Genomic DNA, 19515 nt, shown 5'->3' with positions numbered 1-19515 from the left:
CATCGAAGACCTTGGAGGAGACCACATATGTTCTGCAATCAAAATACTATTAAATATATTATTTTATGAAGTATGTTTTACAAGTATCACTAATTCATTAAAATTGTTGAAGATCATTTAAGTTTAATAAGTAAAATTTGTATATTGTGCAAACTAAACAAATGTTCTGCAAACTTAACATGTTTTGCAGAATAAAATATTTTTGTAATGTTTTACATGCGGTACATATATGATATTCAAGATTTTGATAAAATAAGGATCTTTGTGGAGCATTATTCGCAAAATAATATGTTTTGTAATGTTTTTCTACAATATTTATTTGCAGAACACAAGTGGTCTCCAATGTATCAAAAAAAATGGTCTCCATAGAATTTAACTCATATATATATATATATATAAAGAAAAGTTCCAAAAAGAATTCTTATTAACCTAGTAACTTTCAATAATAGCCATTCATTTATAACTGAAGTCGTTGGTTATCATCATTTTATTTTTTATTGTTTAATATATTTTAAATTTGTAAAACTATTTTTAAATAAATTTCGAACCATATGTTTAAAAAATATTTCCAGTTTTTAAAATGTTTTGCAATTTTTTCACTTTTTTACAGAACAATACCTTTTTATAGAATAATTATTTTTTACAAAACAAAAATTATGGATATAACATTATATAAAAACATTATTTTTTAATAGAACATTATTTTTACGTTTGTATTACAGTTTTTATAATACGAATTAAGTGACCAACAAGATAATTAATCGGTTTGCGTTATATACAACGTATGTTTAGTTTTATTTATTCTATATACTAAATAAAATATATATTTCATAAATTATTATTCTTTTTAATAATTTCCCAATTAATTTTTCTAACTAAAATAGTGTCTCATCAAAATACACTACGCCATAGATTGGATTCTGCAACCCCAAGAAACCGTTACTAAAGGCCAAAAAAGCATTGTTAAGGCCAAAAAAAGGTTATGGCGACTCTTTTTTGGGGTTGCAATTTTAGGCGTTGCAATAGAATTTTTTGCAACCCCGGGGACACCCTATTGCAACCCTTGGTTATCCGTTACAGAAACGTGCTATTACAACACCAATGGGGTTGCAATAGTTCTTGAAAAGTGTTATAATAGGGTTTGGGCTATCAGTATAATATTTGTGGGCCCCACATATGGGCCCCACAATGGGATCCACATGTGGGGTATTGATGCAACCTTTTTGCAACGCTTTTTAGTATTTTTGTAACATTTTTAGTGTTTTTAGCAATATTTTACACTAATTATTAACAACACTATAAAGACCTATTGCAACGCTTTTACAAAAAGAATGCTAGGAACTGTTTGTAAATTAACATGCCAATAAATAAGACCATTGTCTTAAAACCAACACAATCCACAAACCATAAACATCAGTCCACCAACCATAACATCAGTTACCCCATACTACCACTACCTTCACCATCACTATACTACCATCCTTATACCACTAATTATCTACCAACCATAAAACAAAAGTGGAAGTTTAAACAAGTTAAAGTTACAATTCAAAATCTAAACATAGTAGTACTGAGAAAAACAAAGTAGAAAGAGAATGCTGTCAGAACGCTTCTGACTAGGTAGAACCACCTCCAGTAATAGGAGTGACCATGGTAACAGGAGTGCCATCATCATAGTCACTTGAAAATGTGGCGCATAGCTCTGCCATATTGACATTGAGGCTAGGGTTTGCTTCACCTAGTTTTCTCAGCGCCCAATTGAAGTTCTCCTGCATCTTGTTCATCTTTGCGTCAACTTCTTCTTTTTTCTGCTTCATCTTTTCTTCCATTTCTGCAGTAACTTCTTCCCTAATCTACTCCGTCAAGTCATTGATTTGCGACTTCGTCAGGCTAGAACCTTTGACAGGCTTGACAGATCTACCTACAAGCCAAGAAGGACCATGTTCTTTTACATCCAACAAAAGCTGATTCACACCATCAGCTGGTCCTTATAAATTACTTCCCAAGACATTTTCAATTTTTTCCCACCAAATAAAGCCAGAAACAAGTCAATCCAAATATTTGTAATCCATAATTAAGACTAGCAGGTGATGAATAAAATTAAGAATACTTACAATTATGAAGTTAGTTACTCTTCCATCAGTTTTATACTTGCGACCGACTTTTCTTTTTCGAGTCTTAACAAAAACTGCTGCGTCTGAATTCTTGGCCTAGATGCAAATTTAAATCCATTAAAATTACTCAAACAAATATTGACTTTTTAAAGAAGGAAATGAAATAAAAAAACATTTATCTAAAAACCCTTTATCTAAATTTCTTTAGATAAAGAAATTTAGAAATGAAAATTGTAGACTAAAATTTCAACACTGTCTCTTTCATTAAGTAATGATCCAATAAATACCATTAAATCAAATATCTCTTGTCAGAACAGTAAATAAGGCAAGTAAAAATAATTCAAATTTTTCTTTGAGAACGGTCAAGAACGTACCATCTTATGTCGAAGTTGTGAAAATAATTTAGTACCAGTAGTGTGTGTGTATCCACATATGTATGCCGATTCTTAGCATTTTTCCGGGCTATGGTCTACAGAAAAAATGATGAAAATATTTGACTGTAACTAAATACACAAAAGAGACGATATTTGGCTATAGAAAGGTCTGCCTTAATTTCTTTATCTCCCCAATACTGCAACAACAGTTTGAATTCCTCGAGTGGAATTTCAGCAGGCCTGTTTGCTAACCTCTCCTCATCGGTGTCATATGCAGTAAAATGTTTCGTCTTGATACGACTCTTGTACCTCTTCCAATCAGCATTAAGTGACTTCAACACCCAGGCTTCCAACTCATCAGTAAATATGTATCGTTGCTTACATACAAATCATAAATTAATTATTTAAATTTCAGTTCAGAAGCAAGAAAATTGAGAAAAATCAATTAAATACAAATTTCCTACTATGACCAACATTTTACACTTCCAAATTCCTACTATGATCAATATTTTAATATAAGCAAGGAAATTGAAAAAATTGCAGTATAGAATACCTTGACATAATTCAGCAAAGTGGTCCTTAAATTTTCAGGAACATCTTTCCAAAATTTATAGGTAAGTGGCACACACTTCTTCAATGTCCCAAGAAATTGACCAAATTCAGACACAACTTTGTCATTGTCAGATATAGGTTGGAATTCCTTATTCATGCCGAGGACAATTCTTTTGTCAAACAAAGGGCCTTGTATGAACTTTATTCATAATTGTTGGTCCTCTTTTCTTTTTAGGAACTTCAACTGTAATTGTCAAGTATACGTATGAAAGATAGACAATTAATACCAAATCATTTCATACATAATTCAAGTACACACTAGAAAGAACGATAATTGCGAAACTAAAGATGCTAACCTTGTTCGAATTCTTCTCCAAGATCAGGAAATGCATCATTTGCATCAACTCGCTCATTTGCGGTTCCACTTCCACTACCAATTTCTATATTTTTTCTCAGCATTTTGTTTCTCTTGACGCTTACGCATAGCTACATAAGCTGCCATTATTTCTACCCCCTCAATTTATGGCAACTGGATTTGTGTAGCAGGCTCCACCGAAACTGAAGCATGTGGTGCCTCAGTTGATGCATCTTTCTCTGGGGCAATTGTACCATTCAGCTCTTTTTTACTTCTCTGTAGTGTAAAAATAATAATGCAATAAAATTAAATTTGCAGGAATAACTAATATCCAATTAAAATGAACCAGTACTAGACATGACACACCTTTCTTTTTTTCACTCCATTTTCAGCTTCTTTACTTTCCTCTGCTTCAGGATCCCCAGGATCATATTCAGAGCCTTCCTCTTGAATAGCATCTTTTCCTGAACCTTTTCCTTTTGTCTCAGCTCTAACACCTTCCACTAGTTTAGGCAAACCTAACTGCTTCAACCTCATATTATTTTTCGTGATATTAATGGCTCGCGTTTTTTCATACTCTGTAAGGAGGGTGGTGGAGGTAGGTCCTGCAGATAAAACATGATTCAAATTTTAGAATTGCATGACAATATACTCTACTTTAGTAAAAAAATGAACATAATGAAGTCTTACTTCAATTTCATTTTCCCCCATTTTTTCATCTTCATTCGGTGGATTTTTTAAATCCAATTTCCTCTTCACACTTGTAATTTTGGTAGTTGCATCATGGACCTCTTGACCAGCTGATTTTGGATGACTGTTAACCTCTTGATTATTCAACCGTGTTAACTTTTTTGGGCTGTTCATTATCCGTGTAGACCTAAGAGGATTGTTGACATCTTGTGGATTGTTAAGTCGTGCTGACTTCCGAGGACTGTTGACATCTTGTGGATTGTTAAGCCGTGTTGACTTCCGAGGACTGTTGCGCACATCAACTTGTTTCTTTTTTTGTTGCTGTTGGAGTTGGTGAGTGGTCACAAATATCCATTTCCTTGCATTTTTAGCTATAATAAAGTAGTCATCAAAACTAAAAGCAAGTGATATCTATGGTGGATTCGAGCAGTGAAAATTGAGCAAATTGAAATTACAATACCTGCAAATAGATTTGGCCTAGGTCGCATCACCATATGTGGCTGCATCTGTTTCAAAGGCTGGATCTTATGATCGACCACATTATCAACATAAAAATCTAGGTATCCCAGATTTTGTACTCCTTTATCATATTCATTAAGGTCTACATCATTGCCACATAATTTCCACCCTTCTTTGTTTGTATATATTCCTCCGATTTCCGAGTATCCAAGGTCATCCTTAACATACTCCATTAGTACCGTGTAAGACCACCTATCACGCACAACATACTTAAAAATAGCCAGGTTCCCTCCAACATAGCTATTATTCTGAAATTGACCGTTGTGGTAAATCCTGACATGGAATGAATCATCTTCCATCCTGAAAAAAATCATAGAAAATATTAGATACGCAAGTCCAGTGATATTAATATTCTGCCACTTATAAGAAAATAAACGCTTATAAGAAAACAAACGCTTAAACAACCACTAATTAACTAATAGAAAAATGTAACTAATTAACTCAAATTAGAATTCAACAATATACCCATTTTTATCTAAAATGCAACTTAAACAACCACTAATTAACTAATGGAAAAATACAACTAATTAACTGAAATTAAAATTCAACAAAAATACCCATTTTTATCTAAAATGCAACTTAAACATGCACTAATTAACTAATGGAAAAGTCCCGAATGAATTAGTTGGTATTTTATTAAAAAAAGAGCGGTCTAACTGGATTTATTTTGAATTCCGTCATATTTGTCACTCTCCAGCTGTCATTGGATCTGTGATCGAATGCAACTTGAACAGGTACTTATAAGAAAATAACCACTTAAAGCAAAAACACTGAAGCATAAGTACTGTGATTACAATTTAAGCATAAAAAGAAGGTTCAAAGATCAAATCATGATGTTACAAAGAAATAAGCTATATACTAGCATGATAATTAAATATTATGGATTCTAATTCTAAGAAGCATTTTCTTCCACTTCGGTAACTGGGATCTCTATTATTGGGGCATCATCTCTGCACCAATGAACATCACTAACTTCAACGCCCGCACGAACAGTCTCTGGGCTTTCATTTGCATCTGAGATTTCAACCTCAGACCAGTCTCTTGGAAGTTTCTTGATGATATTGTGGTATGATTTATCAACAGGATCTTGTAAGTAGTAGACTTGCTGTACTTGTGATGCCAAAACATACAGATCATATTTTTGGCATAATTTACACAAATTAACACGAATAAGGCCATACAAGTCTGTCTCTTCTTGGTACCAACAATATTTAAACAAAACCACTGAAATTTCTGCCCAATAATCAATTTCCAGTATTTCTTCAATTCTTCCATAGTAATTGACTTAACTAACCATTGGATTCTCATCTTTCGAACTCACAAAGCTGGTTGTCAAGGCACTTATGAATACACCATTATTTTGTGTTGTACACCTAGCATCTCTAAACTGAGTATGAAATCTGAATCCATTAATGACATATCCACTAAATTTTTTAGCTACTCGATTAGGGCCCATTGAAAAAACTTGTAATTTTGGCGAAACAACTTCCTTTTTTCCAACTTGTTCTTGCAGCCACTTATAAAAATCATCAGTATGAACTCTCTCCCTTTTAAATCTTTTAGGTATAGCGGCCTTCAATTAAAGCTCGATGTTCCCTACAATAATGACCTAGTTAATAAAATTATAATAGAAAGATCCTAATTCTTTAATACTAATTGAAAAAAAAAGAACTTAAAAAACATACTCAAGTAAGCTTTCTACTTCCTTGTTAGCACCGTTGAAAAGAACATGGCGATGACATTCCATCCATTGTGAATCTTTTAGAGTAATTGCTTTCCCATCTTTATTCCTTCTTGAACCGATTGGATATTCCACATTTTGTGGACATATTTCAGATTTAGCGGAATACTTGCCTATTTTCCCAGCTCCATCATTATTTAAGAATCTTGAACATAAAATTATGCATTCTTCTGCGAGATAACCTTCAGGAATGAAAACCTCTGGTCTACTCCTGTTTCGCACATACATTTTTAACTTACCTAGATATCGCTCAATGGACCACATGCATCGGAGATGCGCTGGTCCACCATACTCAATTTCCTTGCATAAATGTATGGGTGCACCATTATGTCGAGGAAAGCTTGTATAAATATCATCTCAAAACTACACAAGATTTCTATAATTTTCTATTGCAGTCTCTTTAAGTCGGCCAAATCGATAACTTTGGCCCAAAGGCCTCTTAAAAATGCACTAAATATTATCATAGGCAACGCAACCTCAGGTTTCAGTGTTCTCTTTACAGTAAATTGCAATAAGTAGTGAAGAATGAAATGTGCTTCATGGCTTTTATACCCCGTAATTTTTCTCTCCTTCGTATGTACATTGTTGGATTTTAAACGCAGCGGAGGCATGGCAAAACACTTTTACACACATAAAATCCAAATAAAAGTATATAAATCGTGGTAAAAACATAGGGAACGAATACTAACCTTTAATATGCGATCCAAAAGCAACAATCGGAGATCCTTAGCAGCTGCTCCTCAAACGTGAAGCACTCCACCGGTATCCACCAAGAAAATGACGTTAAGGAGGAGGAGGAGGTGGAGAGAATTTGGTTTTCTAAAACTTTTGGGTTTTTGGGGTTCGAATAAAAATAGGGTCTATAATAGTATATTTATAGGAAAAATTTTCAGCTGAAATTTTCCCATAAATATTATTATTATTATCCCATTTATTATTCTCATTAATAATTAAAACACCTTTTAATTATTAATCCTTTTTCTAAACACTTTAGAAATAATTCTCTCTCTTGATTTAATTTCCAAAAATTAAATCCTTTAATTAATAATATTAAGAACTTTTCTTAATTAATTTATAATCAATTAAATCTCATTTAATCAATTATTAAATTTGCCAATTAATTATTTATTTCATAAATAAATAATTATTAGCCATTATTAATTAATTCCTCCACCATTAAATCATTCTCTTTTTATGGTGTGACCCTGTAGGTTCAATATTAAGCCGGTAGTAGAAATAAATAATAATAAAACTATTTTATCATTATTTATATAAATTCTCTAATTTATTAAATATGATTATTTAATTAATCACATTTATTCTACATCGTGAGGGATACTTCTTAGCATATCGCGACTATCCGGATAATATGAATTCACTGCTTAGAATACCAAGAACCTATTCAGTGAATAGTTACCGTACAATAAACTCCTTCTACCCTACAATGTCCTGATTAAATACAAGGCATGGATCTCGTGTCAAGCCTATCTAATTTAATCACTTGCTTACCATTTACTATGCGTAGTTCTATGCAAATTAGAAACTCCTTTCTAATTTCATTCACTCTTGCCAGAGATTCCTGAACTAGCATAAGTGGATCAGCCTTGAACATTCGCTTCCTTCACTGGAAGGGGTAGATCCTTTATTGATCACACACTATCTTCGTGTACAAATTCCTATACCCAGTAGAGCCCTAATAATTGTCCCTGGAGACTAAGAACTAAACCAAAGCATAGTTCAGTGTACACAAGATGACTATGATGACCTCAAATCTAAGGATACTTGTACAACTATCACTATGTGAACAACTGCTGACACGTGAGTGAACTCCATCAGTTGTTCAGCTGTGCGAGTCATATTCAGTGAACTTATTCTATAATAAGCACCTACATACTAGCTATAGTGTCACCACACAAATGTCTATGAGAACAGACATCCTTCATAATGAAGCAAGCATAGTATGTACCGATCTCTGCGGATTATTAATTACCAGTTAGTAATCCTACGACCAGGAACTATTTAAGTTTAGAGTTATCATCTTTTAGGTCTCACTATTATGATCTCATCATAATCCATAAAAAGCTTTACTCTAAACTATGGTATATCTTATTTAAACACTTAAATAGATAAAGCCCGTAATAAAAACAAAACAAGTCTTTTATTAATATCAATGAAATCAAAATAGATTACATAAAATTTATTCCTAAATCCTAATACATGATTGGACTTAGGACATATTCCTTTCAATCTCCCACTTGTACTAAAGCCAATCACTCTGGTATCTAATACCCATCTACTCTTTATGACGATCAAAGTGACTTTGATAAAGTAGCTTTGTGAGTGGGTCTGCTATGTTGTTATGTGTGTCAACTCTATTTCAATACAACACAAGAAATGTTATCGCGCTCCCACGAACCCTTTTGTAGACGCATGGTTCATCTACGTTGTTGATAAAATCAAACTCTTTGATTGTCTCATCAAAACGAATATTCTATCTACGAGAAGCTTGCTTTAAACCACATATGGTTCGCAGTAGCTTACACACTAGGTTTTCATTTCCCTCGGAAAGAAAACCATCTGGCTATATGCCAGATCTCATAGTCGTAGTAAGCAGCAATCGCAAGCAAAATCCGAACTGATTTTAACAGGGCTACTGGTAAAAGGTTTCATCAAAGTCAATCCATTGCCTTTGTTTGAATCCTTTTGCCACAAGCCTGGCCTTATAGGTCTCCACCTGGCCATCTGCTCTAATCATTCTTTCGTATACCGTATACATAGATTCCATTTCGGATTTCATGGCACTATGCCATTTCTCTGAGTCAACACTTCTCATAGCCTCATTATAGGTCACAGGGTCGTCATCATCAATGATCGACAACTCATTGTCATTCTCAATGACAAGGCCATATTACCTCTCAGGTTGGCGAGACACTCTCCCTGTTCTATGAATGGGCTGTTCCACAAAAAGTTGTTCAGTCAGAACAGGTGTTTCCACTTGATCCGTAGTAGTTTATGCTTCTTGAACTTCATCAAGTTCAATTTTGCTCCCACTGTTTCCTTCAAGGATAAACTCCTTTTCCAAGAAGGTAGCATGTCTGGAGACAAACACCCGATGATCGGTGTAAAAGTAATACCCTAAAGTCTCATTAAGATATCCCACAAAACTACATTTTACGGATCGATATTCCAGCTTATCTGGGTCAACTTACTTGACATAAGCTGGACATCCCCAAATCTTAACGTGTTTAAGACTCGGTTTCCTTTCTTTCCATATCTCATACGGAGTTTGAGGAATAGATTTGGAAGGCACCTTATTCAGTAAATATGCTGAGGTTTCCAATGCATAACCCCATAGGAATACTGGAAGATTCTCATAGCTCATCATGGACCAACTATGTCTAACAAAGTTCGATTTCTCCTTTCAGATACCAATCTGGAGGAGTCCACTGGGAGACTATACCATTTACTTTGAGATAATCTAGAAACACTCCATTAAAGTATTCACCACCTCGATCTGATCGAAGAATTATAATACTATATTTGGTTTGTTTCTCCACTTTATACTTATATTCTTTGAACTTTTCAAAGGCCTCAGACTTGTGTTTCATCAAACACATATCCGAATCCAGATCTATCATCTATGAAAGTAATAAAGTATGAAAATCCACCCATGGCTTGCGTAGATATTAGTCCACATACATCTGTGTGTACCATTCCTAGCAAATTTGCAGCCATCTCTCCATGTCTACTAAATGGAGACTGCAGTGCCACAATGAAGTGAGATTTTCATCATCCCTTTTTTTTATTAGTTTGTTCAATCTGAAGTAAATTATGTCACATATATACAGACCATTATTTAAAGCACCACGTCCATAAAGAATATTATCTCTAAGAATAGAACATTCATTATTCTCAATAATAAATGAAAATCCATCCAAGTCTAACATGGGAATAATATTCCTCACAATCGAGGGAACAAAATAACAATTATTTAAAACAATAGTCTTGCCCGTAGGCATATGTAAATGAAATGATTCTACATCTTCAGCAGCAACTCTTGCTCCATTTCCCATCAGTAGAATCACCTCCTCTTCCTCAAGAGTCCTACTTCTCCTTGGTCCCTGCAACAAATTGCAGATATGAGAACCACAGGCGGTATCTAATACCCAAGTAGAAATTTGATTTAATGACATATTCACTTCTATCATGAACATACCTGAATCAGAAGCGGTAGTCTCACTACCCTTCTTCTTCTTCAATTCTGCAAGGTAAACCTTGTAGTTCCTCTTCCAGTGCTCCACCTTGTTACAGTGAAAGCAAACAACTTTGCTCTTGGGGTCTTCAGCTTTTGGTGGAACCGGCTTTTCTTCACCTACTTTCTTCTTCTTGGAAGAGTTCCTCTTCCTTTTCTTAGGATTGGAACTTTCACCAATTAGAAGAACAGAACTCTTTTTAGGGGAAAAATTCGATTCCGCAGTCTTCAACATGTTGTGGAGTTCAGGCAGGCTGACATCCAACTTATTCATGTGAAAGTTCACAACAAACTGCGAGAACGAACTCGGAAGCGATTGCAAGACCAAGTCTTGGCTCAGCTCCCCATCCATGGCAAAACCAAGTTGTCCAAGACGTTCAGTCAAATTGATCATCTTAAGTACATGGTCATTCACAGATGATCCCTCAGACATCCTACAACCGAACAACTCCTTCGATATTTTATATCGACCTGTCCTCCCCGCCACATCATACACCTCTTGTAGATGCATGAGGATAGTGTGAGCATCCATATGCTCAGTTGCTTCTGTAGCTCAATGTTCATGGAAGCTAGCATGATGCATTGAGCAACATTTGCATCATCTATCCACTTACGATACACAACATGTTCATCATTATGTGCATCACTAGCAGGTTCAGTAGGCTTAGGTGAGTCAATCACGTATTCCAGCTTCTCAATCCTGAGAACAATTCTCAAGTTTCGAAGCCAGTCAGCATAATTAGGACCAGTCAATTTGTGAGCATCTAGTATGCTCCTGAGTGATAGTGCAGAAGACATAATGTATATTCTAAATCTGTAAATGATAAACACATAACAACACTTAGCAAATATTCGATTTCATTTTAAAACACTATATGAATCGGGTCTTTATTCATAAGTGGCTCTCACTAGTTTATCTAATTTATTCAAACCCCTACGTGAAAAATTAAGCATTCATAATGCTAGTGGGAATAGGGATCGGGATCCTACATTCTATTACACAACCCCGGCTGTGGCACGAAACGCCATGTAATATTCAATAGGCAGACAACTCTTGTCAATTACATCTAATGTTATTCCCTAATCAAACTTTAGCCTCTTGAATAATTGAGTCACGGCTGTGGCACGACAAACTCAATATTCTAAGTCAAGTCTAACCCAACATTTCGTACAATTGAATCAGTCCCCAAAGGCCCACGGCTGTGGCACGTAACGACCTTTAGATTCTTATTCAATGTACACATTTCTATGTAATAGACAAGTATTTCTTATTTCGAAATCAAAGCCCTCGGCTGTGGCACGAAACGACAATGATTCAAAAATAAGAACTACTTTTCTATCATGTTGGAAGGCTATGACCGACACAAGCCCGTTGTGTCATTGGCCAATTACTACTTGATATTATTTAATTTTAGAGGGATTATATTACGTTACAATAATAATCATATTATAATGATATTCTTCCTTTTAAATTAAATATTTCAAATCAATAATCAATAATCAGATGATTCCCAGATCGGGTGGAGCATTGTCAAGAGGCGTCACTTAATAACCCTTTCTTACAGATAGAAATCTGTTGTTGACAGAATCATCCTTTCTCTCATATCGAAAATTCATATTCAATTACGTGTTTCATAAACACAAGAATCTCATGATTGTATTCATAATATTATTATTAAGGTTATGAAACAATTTCCCTATACTAGGTTGTCTAACAAACGCCTTATGTTCATTTAAGTTCACCTAAATCTATCATCACATGATAAACTAAGCATATCTCACATATATAAACATGAATAAACATCAAGGTAGGCATGTTATATCATCTAGCACATTAGTCTAAGCATTATACATCTCTATGTATCACATGAAGCATTTAAAAGCAGTTAAAATAGTTAAAAACAACTTTAAAACACTTCCGGAAATATAAACAGTTCAAAACTTTTATATAAACTAAAATTGATCACACCATTAGATCCGTCTCGGAAAAACGAATCCAACGGTATATTGCACGCCCAAAACGGAGTTATGAAACTCCCAGAAAATCAAATTTAATGTGGACAGTCGGGCTGTAACGCATTACAGGAACGCGTTACAAGCCCTGTAACGCATTCCGGTGATGCGTTACTACCCTTTTAACCAATTAAAAGGTGTAACGCATTCCGTGAATGCGCCACAGGGTGTAACGCATTCCCGGAATGCGCAACACCCCTTGTTAGCACCGTTGAAAAGAACATGGCGATGACATTCCATCCATTGCGAATCTTTTAGAGTAATTGCTTTCCCATCTTTATTCCTTCTTGAACCGATTGGATATTCCACATTTTGTGGACATATTTCAGATTTAGCAGAATACTTGCCTATTTTCCCAGCTCCATCATTATTTAAGAATCTTGAACATAAAATTATGCATTCTTCTGCGAGATAACCTTCAGGAATGGAAGCCTCTGGTCTACTCCTGTTTCGCACATACATTTTTAACTTACCTAGATATCGCTCAATGGACCACATGCATCGGAGATGCGCTGGTCCACCATACTCAATTTCCTTGCATAAATGTATGGGTTCACCATTATGTCGAGGAAAGCATGTATAAATATCATCTCAAAACTACACAGGATTTCTATAATTTTCAATTGCAGTCTCTTTAAGTCGGCCAAATCGATAACTTTGGCCCAAAGGCCTCTTAAAAATGCACTTAATATTATCATAGGCAACGCAACCTCAGGTTTCAGTGTTCTCTTTACAGTAAATTGCAATAAGTAGTGAAGAATGAAATGTGCTTCATGGCTTTTATACCCCGTAATTTTTCTATCCTTCGTATGTACATTGTTGGATTTTAAACGCTGCGGAGGCATGGCAAAACACTTTTACACACATAAAATCCAAATAAAAGCATATAAATCGTGGTAAAAACATAGGGAACGAATACTAACCTTTAATATGCGATCCAAAAGCAACGATCGGAGATCCTTAGCAGCTGCTCCTCAAACGTGAACCACTCCACCGGTATCCACCAAGAAAACGACGTTAAGGAGGAGGAGGAGGAGGTGGAGAGAATTTGGTTTTCTAAAACTTTTAGGTTTTTGGGATTCGAATAAAAATAGGGTCTATAATAGTATATTTATAGGCAAAATTTTCAGCTGAAATTTTCCCATAAATATTATTATTATTATCCCATTTATTATTCTCATTAATAATTAAAACATCTTTTAATTATTAATCCTTTTTCTAAACACTTTAGAAATAATTCTCTCTCTTGATTTAATTTCCAAAAATTAAATCCTTTAATTAATAATATTAAGAACTTTTCTTAATTAATTTATAATCAATTAAATCTTATTTAATCAATTATTAAATTTGCTAATTAATTATTTATTTCATAAATAAATAATTATTAGCCATTATTAATTAATTCCTCCACCATTAAATCATTCTCTTTTTATGGTGTGACCCTGTAGGTTCAATATTAAGCCGGTAGTAGAAATAATTAATAATAAAACTATTTTATCATTATTTATATAAATTCTCTAATTTATTAAATATGATTAATTAATTAATCACATTTATTCTACATCGTGAGAGATACTTCTCAGCATATCGCGACTATCCGGATAATATGAATTCACTGCTTAGAATACCAAGAACCTATTCAGTGAATAGTTACCGTACAATAAACTCCTTCTACCCTACAATGTCCCGATTAAATACAAGGCATGGATCTCGTGTCAAGCCTATCTAATTTAATCACTTGCTTACCATTTACTATGCGTAGTTCTATGCAAATTAGAAACTCCTTTCTAATTTCATTCACTCTGGCCAGAGATTCCTGAACTAGCATAAGTGGATCAGCCTTGAATATTCGCTTCCTTCACTGGAAGGGGTAGATCCTTTATCGATCATACACTATCTTCGTGTACAAATTCCTATACCCAATAGAGCCCTAATAATTGTCCCTGGAGACTAAGAACTAAACCAAAGCATAGTTCAGTGTACACAAGATGACTATGATGACCTCAAGTCTAAGGATACTTGTACAACTGCTGACACGTGAGTGAACTCCATCAGTTGTTCAGCTGTGCGAGTCATGTTCAGTGAACTTATTCTATAATAAGCACCTACATACTAGCTATAGTGTCACCACACAAATGTCTATGAGAACAGGCATCCTTCATAATGAAGCAAGCATAGTATGTAACGATCTCTGCGGATTATTAATTACCAGTTAGCAATCCCACGACCAGGAACTATTTAAGTTTAGAGTTATCATCTTTTAGGTCTCACTATTATGATCTCATCATAATCCATAAAAAGCTTTACTCTAAACTATGGTATATCTTATTTAAACACTTAAATAGATAAAGCCCGTAATAAAAACAAAACAAGTCTTTTATTAATATCAATGAAATCAAAACATATTACATAAAAGTTAATCCTAAATCCTAATACATGATTGGACTTAGGACATATTCCTTTCATACATACCGTCTAATATTAGATGCAGAACCATATGGCAATTTATCATTCTCCAACACTGCACAAAAAGTTTCTTTTTCCTTATTCGTCATATCAAATATAGCAGCCCTTATCTCATACGCTTTCCCATTATTTGTTAAAACTGGATGTAGGTCCTTCCTAATTCTTATTTCTTGAAAATCAAACCGAGCATTTAAATGGTCTTTCGATTTCCCACCTATATTTAGCTAAGTACCAAGTATGCTATCACATAGGTTTTTTTCTATGTGCATAACATCAAGGTTATGCCGATGCAAGTTCTGACTCCAATATGGTAAATCAAAAAAAAATTGATTTTTTTAAAAAGGAGAATCAGTGTTTTCCCTTTCTTCTTTATGCCCTTTTCTTGCTTTTAGCACCCCCGAACTCGTTCTGAAAACCGGTTAATAATTCTTCAACCTCTAGCCCCGATAAAATTGACGGATTCATTCCCATTTCAATTTCACCATTGAAATTCTTTTTATCAGACCTCCACTTGTGGTTCGGCTCTAAAATTTCCAATGGTTCATGTAGCACACTTTCTTACTATGTTTTAAGTACGAAGAAGAAGTCTCGTAGTGGCATACCGGACAGCCCAAATAGCCCTTTGTGCTCCAACCGGATAGCATTGCGTACCCCGGAAAATCGCTAATGGTCCATAAAATACTTGCACGTAGATTAAAATTTTCTCCAGCTAAAGCATCATAAGTTTCTATGCCTTTATCCCATAGATCTTTCAACTCAGCGATAAGGGGCTGCATAAAAACATCAATACTGTTTTTTGGAGATTCTGGACCGAAGATAATCGTTGAGAGTATCAAGTTTTCCGGCTTCATGCATAACCAAGGTGGGAGATTATAATTTACTAACACAATCGGCCACATACTATGAGTTGTACTCATTGTACGATATGGACTGATCCCATCACATACTAGACCTAATCTGACATTTCTATCGTCTTCCATAAAATGAGGGAATTTGGCATCCATCGTCTTCCAGGCCTTGGAATCTGCCGGATGCCTCAGTTTGCCATCTTTTTTCCATTACGAGAAATGCCAAGTCATAAGTTCTACATATTCCTTGCACATAAACAGCCTTTGGAGCTTTGGCTTAAGAGGAAAGTAACGTATTACTTTTGCCGGAACTTTGTGCATCAACTGCTCCGGAATGCCATTACTTGTATCTTTATTTTCCACTACAATCCACCTAGAGGCATTGCAAGCTTTGCAGACTTCTTCCTTCTCATTTTCCCCCCAAAACAACATGTAATTGTTGGGACACGCGTGTATTTTTTGGTAATCTAGGCCTAAGTCTTTAATGACATTTTTCGCGGCCTTAAATGAAATGGAGATGTGTGCTTCTGGAAAGGCCTCTTTAATCAGCTCTAATAAATCAGTGAATGCAGACTCAATAATCCCGTGTACATATTTTAAGGTATAAAGCCTAATGATAAAACCTAGTCGTGAGAATTTTGTGCAACCTTGATACAGAGGCTGTTTTCCATCTTCAATAAGGCGATAAAAATTCCTAGCTATTTCAATTTGTTTACCAGAACCCCTACCCTTATCTTGACAGTTGTGCGTACGGTGCAACATTTCACCTAAATTATCTCAGAAATATACGCCCTCATCAAACTTCATATTTACATTTTCTGTTTTGGAAATCTCACAAATCCAGTTTACTAACAGTGGAGATGGACCACTGTAGATGAGATGATCAAAAATCACATCCTCATGATGCCACCTGTGATTATCACAGTTTTTGTAGGGGCATTTGATTTCATCACCTACAGAGTATCTAGAAAATGCATTCCGAAAAAAAGACCTTATCCCTCTGATATATCCTTCGCTGAACTTTGGAAGTTCAATCCAGCCTTCCATCACTACCGTTTTTTGCCACGAGAATAAAAAGTTAAAAGATAACTAAGTCGATGAAAAGGAAACAATGCTACAATGGCCTAACCTAGTTTAAATCGATAAGAAGTAACCTAAATCACGTACTCACGTCAATCTATCTCGATATCATTTAAATATAGACAATTGAGCAATTCAATGTACACACAAAATTATAGATACTAGGATTTGATTTTATTCAAAAATACTTCAAATATAGGCCTTGCAATATGGAATTGAAGAATAACTGAATATTAAGAGTATGACTAGCCATGAAGAAATAGGGGGAGAAGTTGTGAAGAGGGAATTATATAGTAGAAGGACAATATGGCAAAATGCACATCCTTTATTCCATAATTTCATCTACATACAGGTGCATTTGGATAGACTAAGGCATAGTGATTCAAGTAAAGAAATTTTATATTAAATTTAGTGGAAATGTAGTGTCTTGTATGTAATTATAATACATTGATTTTTATATCGATATTAAATAACATGCATCAATAACGTGCAATACTTCAAGACATTTACCAAGTTATATTTCGCATATTGCGGGTTATTAAAGGTCGCCGGGTCGTATAAAGATAAAATGTGATTTTGTGATTATTACAAGAGTATTTACTAAAAACGTAGCCTCGGACCTCACTGTAATATTCGAGAATTATTTCACATACACGCAAACTATTACAAATGCAGACATTTATACAGAGAGAGGGGAAGGAGAGACAGAGAGCGGGGGGGGGTGAGAGAGAGAGAAGCATGCATACTTCAATACACATAACATACACAGAAACATACTTGAATACACACACTTCTGCTTCAATAAACACAACTCAAAACACTAATTTAAAATAAAAATAAAAGCTCGATTTATGAATAATACCTGATGAAATAGGAATGCAGTTGTTCAAATCGATCGAAACCCCAAACTTCAACTCCAATTATAGAATCCCCAAACTGGAACCCTAGTAATCAAACCCCGACAAAGCCCAAATCGACGCCGTAATCGAACTCCAATTGAAGCCAGAGATGAACGAAGTATAAGATTTGTCAGATTTGTGAGAGAGTGCGAGATTTGTGAGATTTGTGAGAGAGTGCGATTTGTGAGAGATGAAGTGAAGTGTGTTTATTTCGCTAAGTGAAGTGTGTTTCTGTTTTGTGAAATTTGTCTGAAAACCGGTAATAACGAATTTCAACTCCCCGCTTGTCCAAAAATTGAACTCCCGCCCACAATTTTAATCCCAGCCCAACTCATTTCACTATCAGCCCAGCCCCATTTCACTATTCATTAAAACACAACCCATCCCAACTTGGTTTTTCTCAAATTTAAATTATTAATTTCTCTTTTTTTAATAAATGTTATTTCAAATATTTAATTACGAGATTGTTAAAAATAATATATAAATATTTTAAAATCATATATAATATACATATATATAATGATTTGTTAAGTTTTATAAATCACGTAACTAATATTATTAACTTCTAAAAATAAATGAAATATATATTTCAATTATTATATCATTTCAATGTAATAATTATTAATTAGTTAAATTAAAAAATTATCTATGTCATTTTGGTAACATATTTTGACTATACCGCAATATCAAAAAATAGGGGTTGCGATAGACACGGGTTTAGAATGCTATTATTACACTTTTGTTTGCAACCCTAGTGTGAACGGTTGCAGAATCCAATCTATGGCGTAGTGATAAATGTAATTAGGTGAAGCCAACTTTTAATTGAGACATGTGTTGCATCGAAGTAACTACTAATTAAGGCGCCTAATTTTATCTTAAATCAAACACCTTCTTAAAATTAAGTAACTAAATATTTTATAAATTATGTTTAATTAAAGAAAATATAATTATTTAAAAACAACACTACGCCATAAGTGAACTACTATACTGCAAGTGTTACAAGAAGCGTTACATTAGCTAATAATTTTTTGTCCTATTGTAACACCTCTTATTTAGTGTTACAATAATTATAAAGCTAGTGTTGCATTGAAATGGCGGTGTTGCACAACATGTAACACAAGCACCTGGTGTTACATTAGGTATTTTTTTATTTCTAAAAATATTAAAGTGAAATTATTATCATAAATTATTATTAAAATTATATTTTGGTTGACTAATTAATGAAGAATGTAATATAAAATATTATATAAATTATAAAATCTATTGTATATAAAAAATTCAGTTATTTATTTAATAAATAATATTTTTTTTAATTAAAATGAAAAATTGAAATAGGAAAAAAATAAAAAATTATACATGTTTCATTATGTGAAATGTTGGGCGGCATTTCTCCCGCTTTAATATAAATGGCTACAAAATTTTTGTCTCAATATTTACCCCCTTTTCTCGGGTCTCTCTATTCCTTACCCTCCCCTCTCTCACTCACCCCCATCTCTCTCATTCACCTTTTCCTCTCTCCTTATTACCCTCCTCTCTCTTGACGAACACAAACTTCCTTCGTTTCCCCGATAATTGAACTTTTCAACATCTTCTTCTCTTCGGTAGACTTTCT

Source organism: Apium graveolens, chromosome 8, assembly GCF_009905375.1.
Source record: "Apium graveolens cultivar Ventura chromosome 8, ASM990537v1, whole genome shotgun sequence".
In the NCBI taxonomy this organism is placed as follows: Eukaryota; Viridiplantae; Streptophyta; class Magnoliopsida; order Apiales; family Apiaceae; genus Apium; species Apium graveolens.
The sequence above is the reverse complement of the archived record's forward strand: the minus strand, read 5'-3'. Positions refer to the sequence as shown.